Raw genomic sequence first — 11,356 nt, 5'->3', positions numbered from 1 at the left:
AGCAAGAACCCTAAAAAATCTCCTGAATTCCTTTTTAACTCCAGAGAACTCTCCAAATAGATGGGCAATGTCTTCAAAATTTAAGCAGAAAATTTGCCTTGTCAGTTGAGTTGCAATCTCTCGTATATGTCTCTCAAGGACATATCTTGAAGCAAACCAGTAACAAATACCAAATTATAGTTTTGGAACTTTGCACTTCTTTCACATTGCACAAGGATTATGACTTTATGTAGGCACACAGTTTGTGGTAATTGGGGTGGGGCTGTGGCCCAGCCTCATCCCCAGTGGGCACAGCTGTGAGAAGCAGGTGAGCAGCACTGACAGCAATGAGCCATGGAGTGCCCAGGTGCACTGACCAACCACCAAAGGAACAGAGGGCACACAGGTGCCATGCATGAACATGAGGGTATAAAAGGTTGGGCTAAAGAACAAGAAAGGCAGGTGCTTGAAGCCTTCTGAAGTGGAATGATGTTATTATGTATGGGCAGATGCTTGAAGCCTTCTGGTGAGGAAAGGTGTTATTTTGTATGGATTGAAGCCTTCTGATGTTGTATTGTTGGCCTCTTGACTGTGGCATGTGCTGTGACAACTTTATATATGAGGAACCTTCTGTAGTTAAGACACTTTTTCTGACATGGGTTCCAAAGGGCAGAATTTCTGTATCCCTATTATGCTATGTTCTTCTGACACATGTGGAGAATTTCACAATGAGATTATGTGGCTTTTTCCTTAACTTGTATTTTGATATATGTGATACAATTGAATCAACTTCCTGGTGAAAACCAGCAGCTGGAATGCTGATGTGTTTGTTGCTTGCAGGGTTGTAGGAATGCAGCCATAGCTGTTCCAGTTTATTGTGGCAGCACACAATTCTGAAAAGGCATATCAGTGAGGAGAAATAACTTTTCTCCTCTAAAATCTTCACTGTGAAAAAGAGTATATGTATTTATTAATTCATTGTCAAAGGAGTAGATTCAGAATCTGTCTAAATTAAAGCATAACTTACAGTCTCTTGTGAATAACTGAATAACTTGGTTCAATGTCAGGTCACAGTGGAACATAGATTGTAACAGGAATATATAAAAGCTCTGAAGGGACCAAAGAGACTTTATTCTGGAATGGTGAACATCGTTGCCAGAGTAACATAAACCTTGTGTGTTTTCACAAGGAAATGAGTCACTTGTTTCTGTTGGCTAGAACTCTGTTTTCTTTTAATTTCATATTTTAGCTGCCTAATATAGTTTGAAAGAACCCTAGGATTGCAGTCCTTGGACTAAGATACCTTGTTAAGTAAAGCAGAGTAGAAGGGTAGCATGCTAATTGCACAGAATCAAGAAAATTCAACAGTAAATAGGATATTCTCACATGTGTGAAGGAAGCCTTTATCCTTTTCAAGGACAATTCTGTGAACTATTTACATGGTTGTGAAAATAAGACTAATTTTCACATGTGTTATGTGTTCAGCTGTGTACTTCCATCTGTGGCTTGTGTTCTTTGTGCAGCTGATTTGCAGGTCCCTCCTTGCAGCCGTGAGTCCCACAGTTAACTTAAGGACATAAGCCTTAGTTACCCCAAATGAAGAGACTGTATTAATGTTAAAGCTGTTGGGTCAGAGCCATATGAACAATGAGGCAATATTTCCTTTCCTTGGACCAACAACTCATAAATAGTAAGATTCTTCTCTGTTTTCCTGGTGTTAAGGCAGCACTGGCCACTCTCACAGAGAATTCTTGCAGAGTGCCACCCTTTCGTGCTGTGGCGTCCTCACGAGACTTAGGATCAGCACAGCTCATTCCTAAAACACTTTCTATTTTCTCTTCTTACAGCTCCAAGCTGTGGAGACTGTGCCAAGCAAAATAAGTCATACAGACTGTTTGAGCAATTCTCAGCTACAGTGGAGTGTCTGAAGGAACATAGCTGGCTGCTCCACTATAGACTACTTTATCTTGTATGTAATTTGGGCAGAAACTCCATATAGCTCTCTTCACTACTACAGCCTTAAATGGAAGTAGCAGAGAATGAGGGCCAAATATATTCAGTGAAGAATTAAAGTACATATTATGATTTTTTTAATGGCATTGATTTATATACATAAATACTGCACATCTGTGCATGTATACGTGATGGTTGAGACACAGGAGCAATTTTAATTCCATGTTGCACATGTGTATAGGTGTTGCAGATAATAATGCGTTTATTGCATCATAAATTCAAACAGAGCAAGTTCCTGCTCCCTATGGTAAAGATTACTCAAAATGCAATGTTTTATGCTTGGATGGAAACCCTGAAGAGATGCTTAATTTGTCCTAGTCCAAACCAATGTATGCACGCATGTTCCAACTCACCTGAGAATCTCTAAAACATTTATTAGTTAAATATTGAAGGATATTTTTGACAGCCTAATGAAAACTAAACCAAATATATTTCAGTAGTTTCAGTGAGGAGCAAAGGAGAAATTGAGAACATAACTGAAATTTAAAGGTCTGTGTTGTGTGTATGTACTGTGATTGACTCAGGAGAAAAAAAAGGGCTTGGCCCAAAGTAGCACCTTACATTAACAGTTTAGACAAGGGTAACTAGTTAGGACTTTCTGGGCACTTAAAAAATGCTCTAAATCCCCAAAAGCACTGAAAATTATATTCATATATATAAATAAATGTATCTGAAGTAATTTAATGACTGCACCATTAAAACTCCTGTTTATTTTGAAATACATTGCGCAGAGTAATTAGGGATGTGTTATAAAAAAGTATTTACAATACATAAAAATATAAAATATATTTAAAAATATTTACAATACATAAAGCTTCTTTCCTTGGTAAGAAGTGCTTTAGCTTATGAAAATTGGTAGGGAAAAAAATGAAGGAAATAAACACCTTATGTACAAGTGCTGGAGAGTGGCCTTCTCTAACAAAGGGTGACCACTGATGGATGAGGCTGTTGAAGAGCAACATTAGCTTGCAGTCTTTGTGAAACATGTAACTACTAATTTCAATGTGTCTTCCACTCAATGCCTCTGACCTACCTGATTAGTCAATTTACCTGAGCATTTTGACAGCTGCAGGTGTTATAGAGTGTGTGAGTACCTTAAAAAGAAGATAGCTGTGCTATAAATTTTAACCAGGATTTTACTATTTGTTCTCCCATTCTCATCTGTTCAGATAGGTGGAGGAATGTGGAAAGTGCATCTAATCTTCATGAGTGTTGTTATGCTACTATTGATATATGCCCAACATTTTTTATTGTGCCTTCTAGTCACAGATTTTCACATTTGTAATGAATCGTGTTTATGAGGGACACTTCTTCAGTGGAAAACCACAGAAATATGGAATCCATTCTTATAACATGGTCAAATAGTTCCTTTGACCATTTCAAAAGAATCTGTCCAAAGTTCTTCAGGCATCAAGATCAGAATCTTGAATTCAGCAGGGACTTAGTGGAGGGATATTTTGCCAGATGGGTGTTCAGATGTTGGAAACATTGAACAAAAATAAAGTATCATTATTTGTAGTTATATTTAGAATCAAATACTATTTGGAAACCTTCTTTTATGAAGTGAAAACCCTAAAAAAGAGACCTTACAGGTCTGCCTTCAAATGTCCAGGGAAGTTTTTTGGTCTTGGGTCACAGCTGTCCTACCTACATCTGTTCAGTGTTCCTTATATGCTTATGTGAGTGATGACTGATGAATACTGAGAAGAGAAATCTGTAAGAAATCTTGGATTATCTCTGTACCAGTTTTATCTTTCAAGAGGTGCTCATTTTGGGGGTGCCGAAGATAAAAGAAACATCTTTCAGTTTTTTTTTTTTTTTTTTTTTTTTGGGGGGGGGTGGGGGGAGCAGAGTGAGCTGTTTCCATTTAATTTAGTAATTGCAGTCCTAAAATAGAAGGGCCATAAAAATTTTCCAAAACTTCAACGCAGTGCTGGTGCCTATACAAAGCACCATTTAATCTGAAGGCACAGATTACACTACAACAACACAGATGATGTTACAAGCATTTACCTTCATTCGCACATCTCTTTATCTAGTTATTTTAGAAGTATTGTCATAATGCCTTGGCTATTTAATCACAAACTAGGTGTCTCCTTTGTAATTTCACTGTGTTTTGTTATAGTGCCACCGTGTATTCTGAATACAACCACATCTGCTCCGGAAGCCCAACATGCAAGCAAAAGGTGGAAAAACAAACAGATAAAGAAAGATGGAGCAGGAAAGAACTGTAATAGAGATGACAGATGCTCCAGCACTGCCTCTTTTAGGTGTTTCTGATGGTGCAGGATTGGGCTTAGAGCAAGCAGATACAGACTACACAGTTGTGTGACTTTGGAATATTATGGTTCATCACCTTCAGTTTGGGACATAAAATTTAGGCACTCTCAGGTTCTTTCCCATCCTGTTCTCAGCCATGTGCTTCATGGGATACCACTTCCTCAGAAGTGTGGTGTAACAGTTTCCCTACTATCAGCTGATAAAACTCCAAGTTAAAACTTGATTTTGCAAGCTGCTCCCTTCAAAATATTGCCAGGCTTGAAATACTCCACAGAGTGAAATTCTAAGTAGCCCTGCAAAAGGACTTATTGACAGTTGCTTCCATCCTTACTGGAAATTTAAGCTCACGCTGTGCAATAACTTCTGCATGATCTATACCAAGAATTAGCTTTTGTTCTGGCGAGTAGTACAACTACTTCGGACAATGCCATCTCGCAACATCACGCCTCACTCTCTAGAGCTTACCCTTTCAAAAAACCTGAGTAAACTCTCCAAGTACAAATTGTTGTTTGAACCACCTAAACTAAGAGTTTTCACTGATAAAATAATCCAGCTGGCAAATAGGAGGAAAATCCACAACTTCAAGCAAACTAGTATTTAGAAAAATCAAAAAGTCCCCGTAAAGAGTTTCACTTTTCACAGCATGAAACTGTCTTCTTGTTTCTACATCATATTTTTCAAGGACAGATACAAAAAATAGGTAAATGCAGTTTCCAGATGGAGCCTGGACTAAATAATTTGTCAAAAATTATATGAAGAACCAAAGTATGTTCCATGTAATCAGCCCTCTGTGAATAAAAAGTAATTCTTCCTGTATATCTACACATCACTTTTGAGTAGAGCTAAGCAATTACTCTCAAACATGTTAAAGGCTGGTATGTGTTTGTAGAATATGTTCTTATGATGATTAGTCTTTTATGAGATTGAATGATGACTTGAAGGAAATCAAAGAAGTGTTAAATTAATAAGGGTCTCCCTTCTATGCTGTCATAAGTCTACAACTGTGTAGCTGGCACATACAGTACTTCTGTTTTCTGAGAAAATCTGTGGTTTGATGGTCAAATGGCAATGAGCAATGTGGATATCTTTTTTCTTTCCATGAGATTTAGATTTCTGTCTCTTTAGTATGGAATGCAATGTAAGAGTAGCTATCAACTGGCATTTGAATAACAAGTCTGTATAAAGTGTATGGTTTTAATTTCCACTCAGGATAAGCTACTGCATAAATTATATCAGCTTTTAAACCCAGGCTGGATTTAGCTTGTTGTCTACATACTTAAGTCTGCACTATTAAGTAAAGGGTTCCTGTGAAAATCAGGACAGAATATTAATTTATCATTTTAGCTCTGTCATGTTTTAATCTGATAGTTTTGAAAAGGAGGGAAGAAAAGGTATTGGCAAATTTTTCAGTAAAATGAATTTATATGGGCATGAAGTGTTTCCTTTTAAGCCCCTGAGAATAGGCATGGAGTAAACATGGGAAATGCTGTGCAAAGCCTGCACTACACATACAGAATTGAGAAGCAGTTTGTTGTCTCTGTCATGTAATTTGCCTTCTATGTAACTAGAAGTCAGTCTTTCAGACCATGTCTAAGGCAAAAGGGTGCTGTGAATGAGGTTCCTAAGTCATAAATTCATGTTGCACTCAGTAACAAGATGTTGAATTGCTTAAAAAAAATTAAGATTTTATCAGAGTGTAATTCTTCATTTATGCATAGTACATTTTACTTACATGAAGTTATACAAATACCAATTTAGTAACCATTATACCTTGAGAGAAAGGAAAAAAATGCCATTCAAAAGTAATATATAAATCTGGAACAGAGATAAAAATGCTGGTATGTCAATACTTGGAAGCACTCAATTTAATTTGGTTTCTGACTTTACAAAATAAATTAGGATATATTTATATGCAAATATCAGGTAGACTTACATACCTATATTTGTTATTCACATTCTTTTACACAACAGTTTCAAATGCCCTAAGGATTTATAATGCATCCAGGCCTTGAATTTTAATCTTAATTTGTAAATCATGTGACTTGAGATGAATGGGATGTTTTATGCCTCCCTTGCTATGTATTTCTTCTTTGCCAAACTCAAGATAATTGAGCCAACTCAGCCCAGGAAGCAAGGTGACAGGTGGTGCTGTGCCCCCTCTGCTGAGCCCTCCTGCATTCTAACTGCAAGTTATGGGATTGTACCTAACGTCACTTCAGAGCAATTTTGCTGTCCCATGTAAATAAATCAGTTTATATGCAGAATGAATGTTAGTTCTTTTTGCTTGCCACTTGATTGCAAGATGAGGATGAATATTTTTTGTCTTTCCATGAAGTATAAATGTTAGCCTTTTTTTAAAATCTCCTTATCCTGTTCATCTTCAATCTCTGTACAAATTTATGAAATGTTTTATACCCTTAAATCTTTAACTTTCTCCTGATCCCTTAGACAGGCTCTACTGAATAAGGGTGAGTTATTAGGATTTCTTTCTCATGGTGAAAACCACAATTGTTCATTTCAGTGGATCTTCATCAGATGATGAAGTACTAACCACTGTCTAAAATGGGACAGCTGAAGCACTGGACTATCAATCTTATATAGTGTGGCAAACCCTATGTTCCACATCTGTACATTTTTCAGTGTGGAAACAAATTGCTTGGTACAATGTTTCTTCTGTGTCATTATGCATATACGTGTTGGGTGAAATGCCGATTTCCACTAACTAGTGGGTCTGCTACAGAAGATGGTTCTGCTAATTAGTTCTGCTAATTAATTTTGTATATCACATACTGGATATTGCTCCTGTTCTTGGATGGGACTGGATTATATGTTTCTAGTTTTCTAGAACAGGACAGCATTATAAAGCTCCCAAACAGACTTGGAGCTGCCTGCTGTCCTTAGTAATTTATCAGTGACCTCACTTGTCTGGGGAAAAACAGAGCAAGAGCTGCAGGTGAGAGCAGTCTGTTTGAGAGAGATATAGCTTACTGGTTTGGTAAATTTGCTCAGGAGGGACTGGTTCCACAAGAAGGCTAGGCTTAAATGGGACTGAATATTTACATTTGTGGAGATGTTGAAAAAGCTAAAGAATGGGTACTGATAGCTCCTACCCTTGCCAAGGCTTTTTTTCTTAAAGAGGGAAACTATTCTCTTTTCAAACAGCCTGTATTATGTAGCCTGGGTTTATGCCAGAAATGATTTTTATTTTGTTACAATTTTTTTAGGAATAAGTGTGGGGCAGCTACTAATTAGATATGTCTGAATGTGCTGCATAGTCATGTGCTATTAGAATGCTTGCTTTTATTTTTCAGGAAGCACTAATGAAAATGAGCAGCTATGGCAGTCCTTGTGTGCTTCATAGTTGCAGGAAGAATCAGAGCAATGCTGCAGTAATTAATACTGAAGTTTGTCAAGAACCACAATTCTTGGGATGCCTGCAGACCAGCCCTGCAAGGGTTTCCTGCAGGGAGGGATATTTTGAGCATTTCCCATCCCCAGCAACAGTTTGTTCATATGCTGGAGAGAATGCTTCCTTTGGAACAAGGCAGGCAAAAGCAAATACCTGTTGCATGTCAGCCTCTAAGTGTTCTCCACATTCAATATTTGGCATGTTTTTTCAACCCCAGACCAATGGCAGCAGATGCAAATGAGTCTGGCTGTGAACCTTGAGGATGAAGGTTCTTAATATAATTTTTACTGGGGCTGGTCTGGATGTTATCCCTGGGCAGTGGAGGAGGGGAGGAAGGAAGGCAAACTGCTGGGAGCACCCCACACTGGTGCCTAATACCATCCCAGAGGATCACCAGTGTTTTATGAAAGGACTCTTGTAGTCCTGTTAGGAGGAACACAAACACTTTCAGAAGCAAAATGTAAGTCAGTGAAGTGCTTTCAAACCAGGATTTACAGGAGTACAACTATATATCCCAGGGTACCTTATCTGACTCGGCATCGGCTGAATAGAATTAATTTATTATGCTTGTTTTTCATGCAGCATATTTCAAATCTTAGTTGAAGAATGCACTGCCTTTTAATTGCTTGTAGCTTTTAGAATACATCTTCTTTTTATGTTTATACAATGTCTCATTGCCAGTGCTATGGACTTGGAAACTCACATCACAAAAATCAAAGGAGACATTTAATAACTCCTGATATGAGACCTGAAATGTTATTTGTTCCCCAAATACAGCAAGGCTTCTTTATTGGCCTGTCAGCATTCCAAGAACTGCATTTATGTGAAAGATTGTTATAAAAAATGTATGCAGCAGCTCTGTTCTAGGAATGCGAATTCTGAATAGTGGTGTGCAATAGCTACAGTACCAGAAGGCACTTTCTTAAGAGAATGATTTTTTTCATTTCATGCAAGAAGCTTTCTCAACTGTTCAGAAAAGAGGGCATCTACCAGGTATTTTTCTCTAGCCTTTTCAAGCAACTGTTCAAGACTAAGTGTAAGTGTTAAACATTGCTAGGTTCATGCACTTGAAGAGCCCCCTAGGGTTAGATTCTAAAGCCCTTTCATGGCCTTTATACTCATAAATAAGGGATTTGCTGCATTTTAAAGCATATCAGATCACAGTGGAAGTTTAAATTAGCATTCACTCCAAGGAGAACAGGGTCCCCAACCCGTGTTAGTGTTCACCTCTTGGGTACATGCAAAGATTGAAATGAGAGGCTTTCCAGACACACTAGGCATTTCTCTCCTGTTCTCTGTCCCATTTTGCTCCTTCTGAACTGCTAAGCAGCAAGATAAATGCTGGAGGAAATCTGCTATATTGCTAAAAATGAGCTTTACGTTACTACAGCTATACCACATGGCTGTATTTTATCAATTTGTGTAATGGCTTCATGGCAACCAATGACAAAGCCGTTTAGGTGTTCAAATCCAGCTCCCAATTAGCAGCTGTAACAATAATCCATCCTAACAGCTATTAGCAGAGTCAGTAATGGGATGTACATTTACAACCCGAGACTGAAGAAGTAATGATTATCTGAATCTCCTGTTTTGAAAAACATAGTGGGCTCTTCTCATTCTTGCAATTTTTCTTCCAAGGATCTTATTGGTTTGCAGTTGGAATAAAGCATGTATTAGGGTGTATCTGATAGGAATATTTGGGGCTGGAATTTTCAGCGGCTGCATGGTGAGGCACAGAGTTTAGAACTTAGACTTGTAAATGTTTTCATCCAAACCAAATTTTCAGACATACAGTTGAAGTGACTAATGCAGCTGAGAAGATTTGCCAGCCTATGCATTTATGACTGTACAATTCAGATATTGTTTTGGAAATATTTACATTAGTGGATAAGTACAATGAGAGTAAGAAGATAAAAAAGCCTTTGCAGTGCTGTGCAGTCTGTGCTCCTCTGAACACAGGCCCACCCAGACTGCAGTGGGGGGGATGCTGTGTAGGCAACCAACACCAGGCTGTGCTGCAGAGCATCAGCTTAGCTGAGGCTTCCTCTTCTCTTTGGTGGAATGTGTTTGTCTTTGGATGTCTCTCATTTATATGGAGAAAGAGAAGAACATGAATAGTTTGAGTCTTGTGGATACTGATTTTCTGCTTTGTTCCATGATAATCTTGCATCTAAATATTAGCAAAGATTTATGGGCTTTTATAGCACTTTTTCCTGTGACTCCCTGTACCTGGAAATGGCAAAGCCAAGCTTTGACACAAATCAGATATTCATGTACCTGCCCAGTGATTGGGATTTTTTTGCATGGATCTCAAAAAAGTTCAGGCCTCTCCTTTATAAAGCATGGTAAAGCTGAGACCTTTGCACAGGATATTCAACCCTCAAAAGTGAAAACTGGTTCTTTTGCTCCAAGATGATAAAGTTAAGAAAATTAACAAAGGAATTAGAAAATAATTATTCCAAACTGTGTCACTGAAATAGCAATCTCCTTCTCCTGCTCTGAGTTTTGTTGTTACTTTGCTTTCCTCAGTGATAAGTTTCATATAATCCAACGTGAGTTCTCTGCTGCCATGAAGCAAATATTGCAAACACTTGGTTCACTGCTGTGATAACAAAAAATCCTATTCCTACTTAAGCTGCTGCAGTACAGCTTCTTGGTGCAATGTCTGGGAGAAACCTCAAAGCTGCTTTTTGTCCATAAAGGAGAGGAATTCCCCTTCCTTTGTGCCAACAAAAAGGGGGAAAATGCTTCTGTATGATGGCTTCTCCTTTAAGGTGTAACTAAGAAAAATGATTGCTGTTATTTAGGAAATTGGGCAATTTATAAAACATTGTTGAGAACAGTAATCTGAACAATGGACTACGTCAAAAGAGATATTGCAGCAACAATAAATGATGAATTAAATAGAAAATGCTTGAGGGCTGAGAGTTGGAGGTTAGCCTTGGAATATTAATTAAAATGATAAAAGTAGGTGGCATTCTGAAGAAACAGTGAAGTCTATTGGAACAGAATAATTCCCACTACAACCCTGCTGAAGATCTATGAGTCACAAAGACTACATTTGGCTCACTGAGTTAAATGCTGAATCACTACTTTGGGAGATAGATCTGTCCCTGTTTCACCAGGTGCAATTAAAAAACTCAGATGATGCCTTGTTGTTGTATAATGACTTTTCTTTCAGCACTTAAAAGGATTGAGATAGGACTGTACAAAACAGTGAGGGGGAAGGGCTTATTTTTATAGGGTTATCTTGTTTTTCCATTGCAGTAGGGGAAAAAAATCTGTGAAATGGCTGTTTTTTTAAGGCAAGTTTTTCAGATTATCGGTCCAGTATGTTCATTCTTTATCCAGTCTATTGAGGATAATTTAAAAAATAAATTGTACTCTTTTCACTTTGATTTTGTTGTTTTTACAATACCCACGAAACATCCACAGAAAGGACTTTCTGATCGTGATCAGCTCTGTGTTGATACTAACACATCTCCATAGTAATCAGTCTGTTACAATTAACAATCTATTCTTCTTTGCTTTTCTCTTACAATTGCGTCATGATAACAGGGACAAAAGAACAAAAGTGTGGAAAGAAGCATGACCAGAATAATTTCTTGGTAGGAAATAGTGTCAGGTAAGGATTTGTATACATTTCACAAGTGCAAAAATATTTTGTGCTGTGCA

The 11,356-nt window shown here is 37.8% G+C and overlaps 1 long non-coding RNA gene across 1 annotated transcript; it reads left to right on the top strand.

Moving 5' to 3' along the window:
• Window positions 1-410: 410 nt before the first annotated feature.
• LOC137477601 (uncharacterized) lies at window positions 411-10,592 on the top strand. The gene is made up of 2 exons (XR_011001083.1): window positions 411-517; window positions 9,863-10,592. It is a non-coding gene; the product is annotated as an uncharacterized lncRNA (long non-coding RNA).
• The last annotated feature ends 764 nt before the right edge of the window (window positions 10,593-11,356 follow it).

The sequence above is a fragment of the Anomalospiza imberbis genome, chromosome 7, assembly GCF_031753505.1.
Source record: "Anomalospiza imberbis isolate Cuckoo-Finch-1a 21T00152 chromosome 7, ASM3175350v1, whole genome shotgun sequence".
Lineage (NCBI taxonomy): Eukaryota > Metazoa > Chordata > Aves > Passeriformes > Viduidae > Anomalospiza > Anomalospiza imberbis.
The sequence above is the reverse complement of the archived record's forward strand: the minus strand, read 5'-3'. Positions and strand labels throughout refer to the sequence as shown.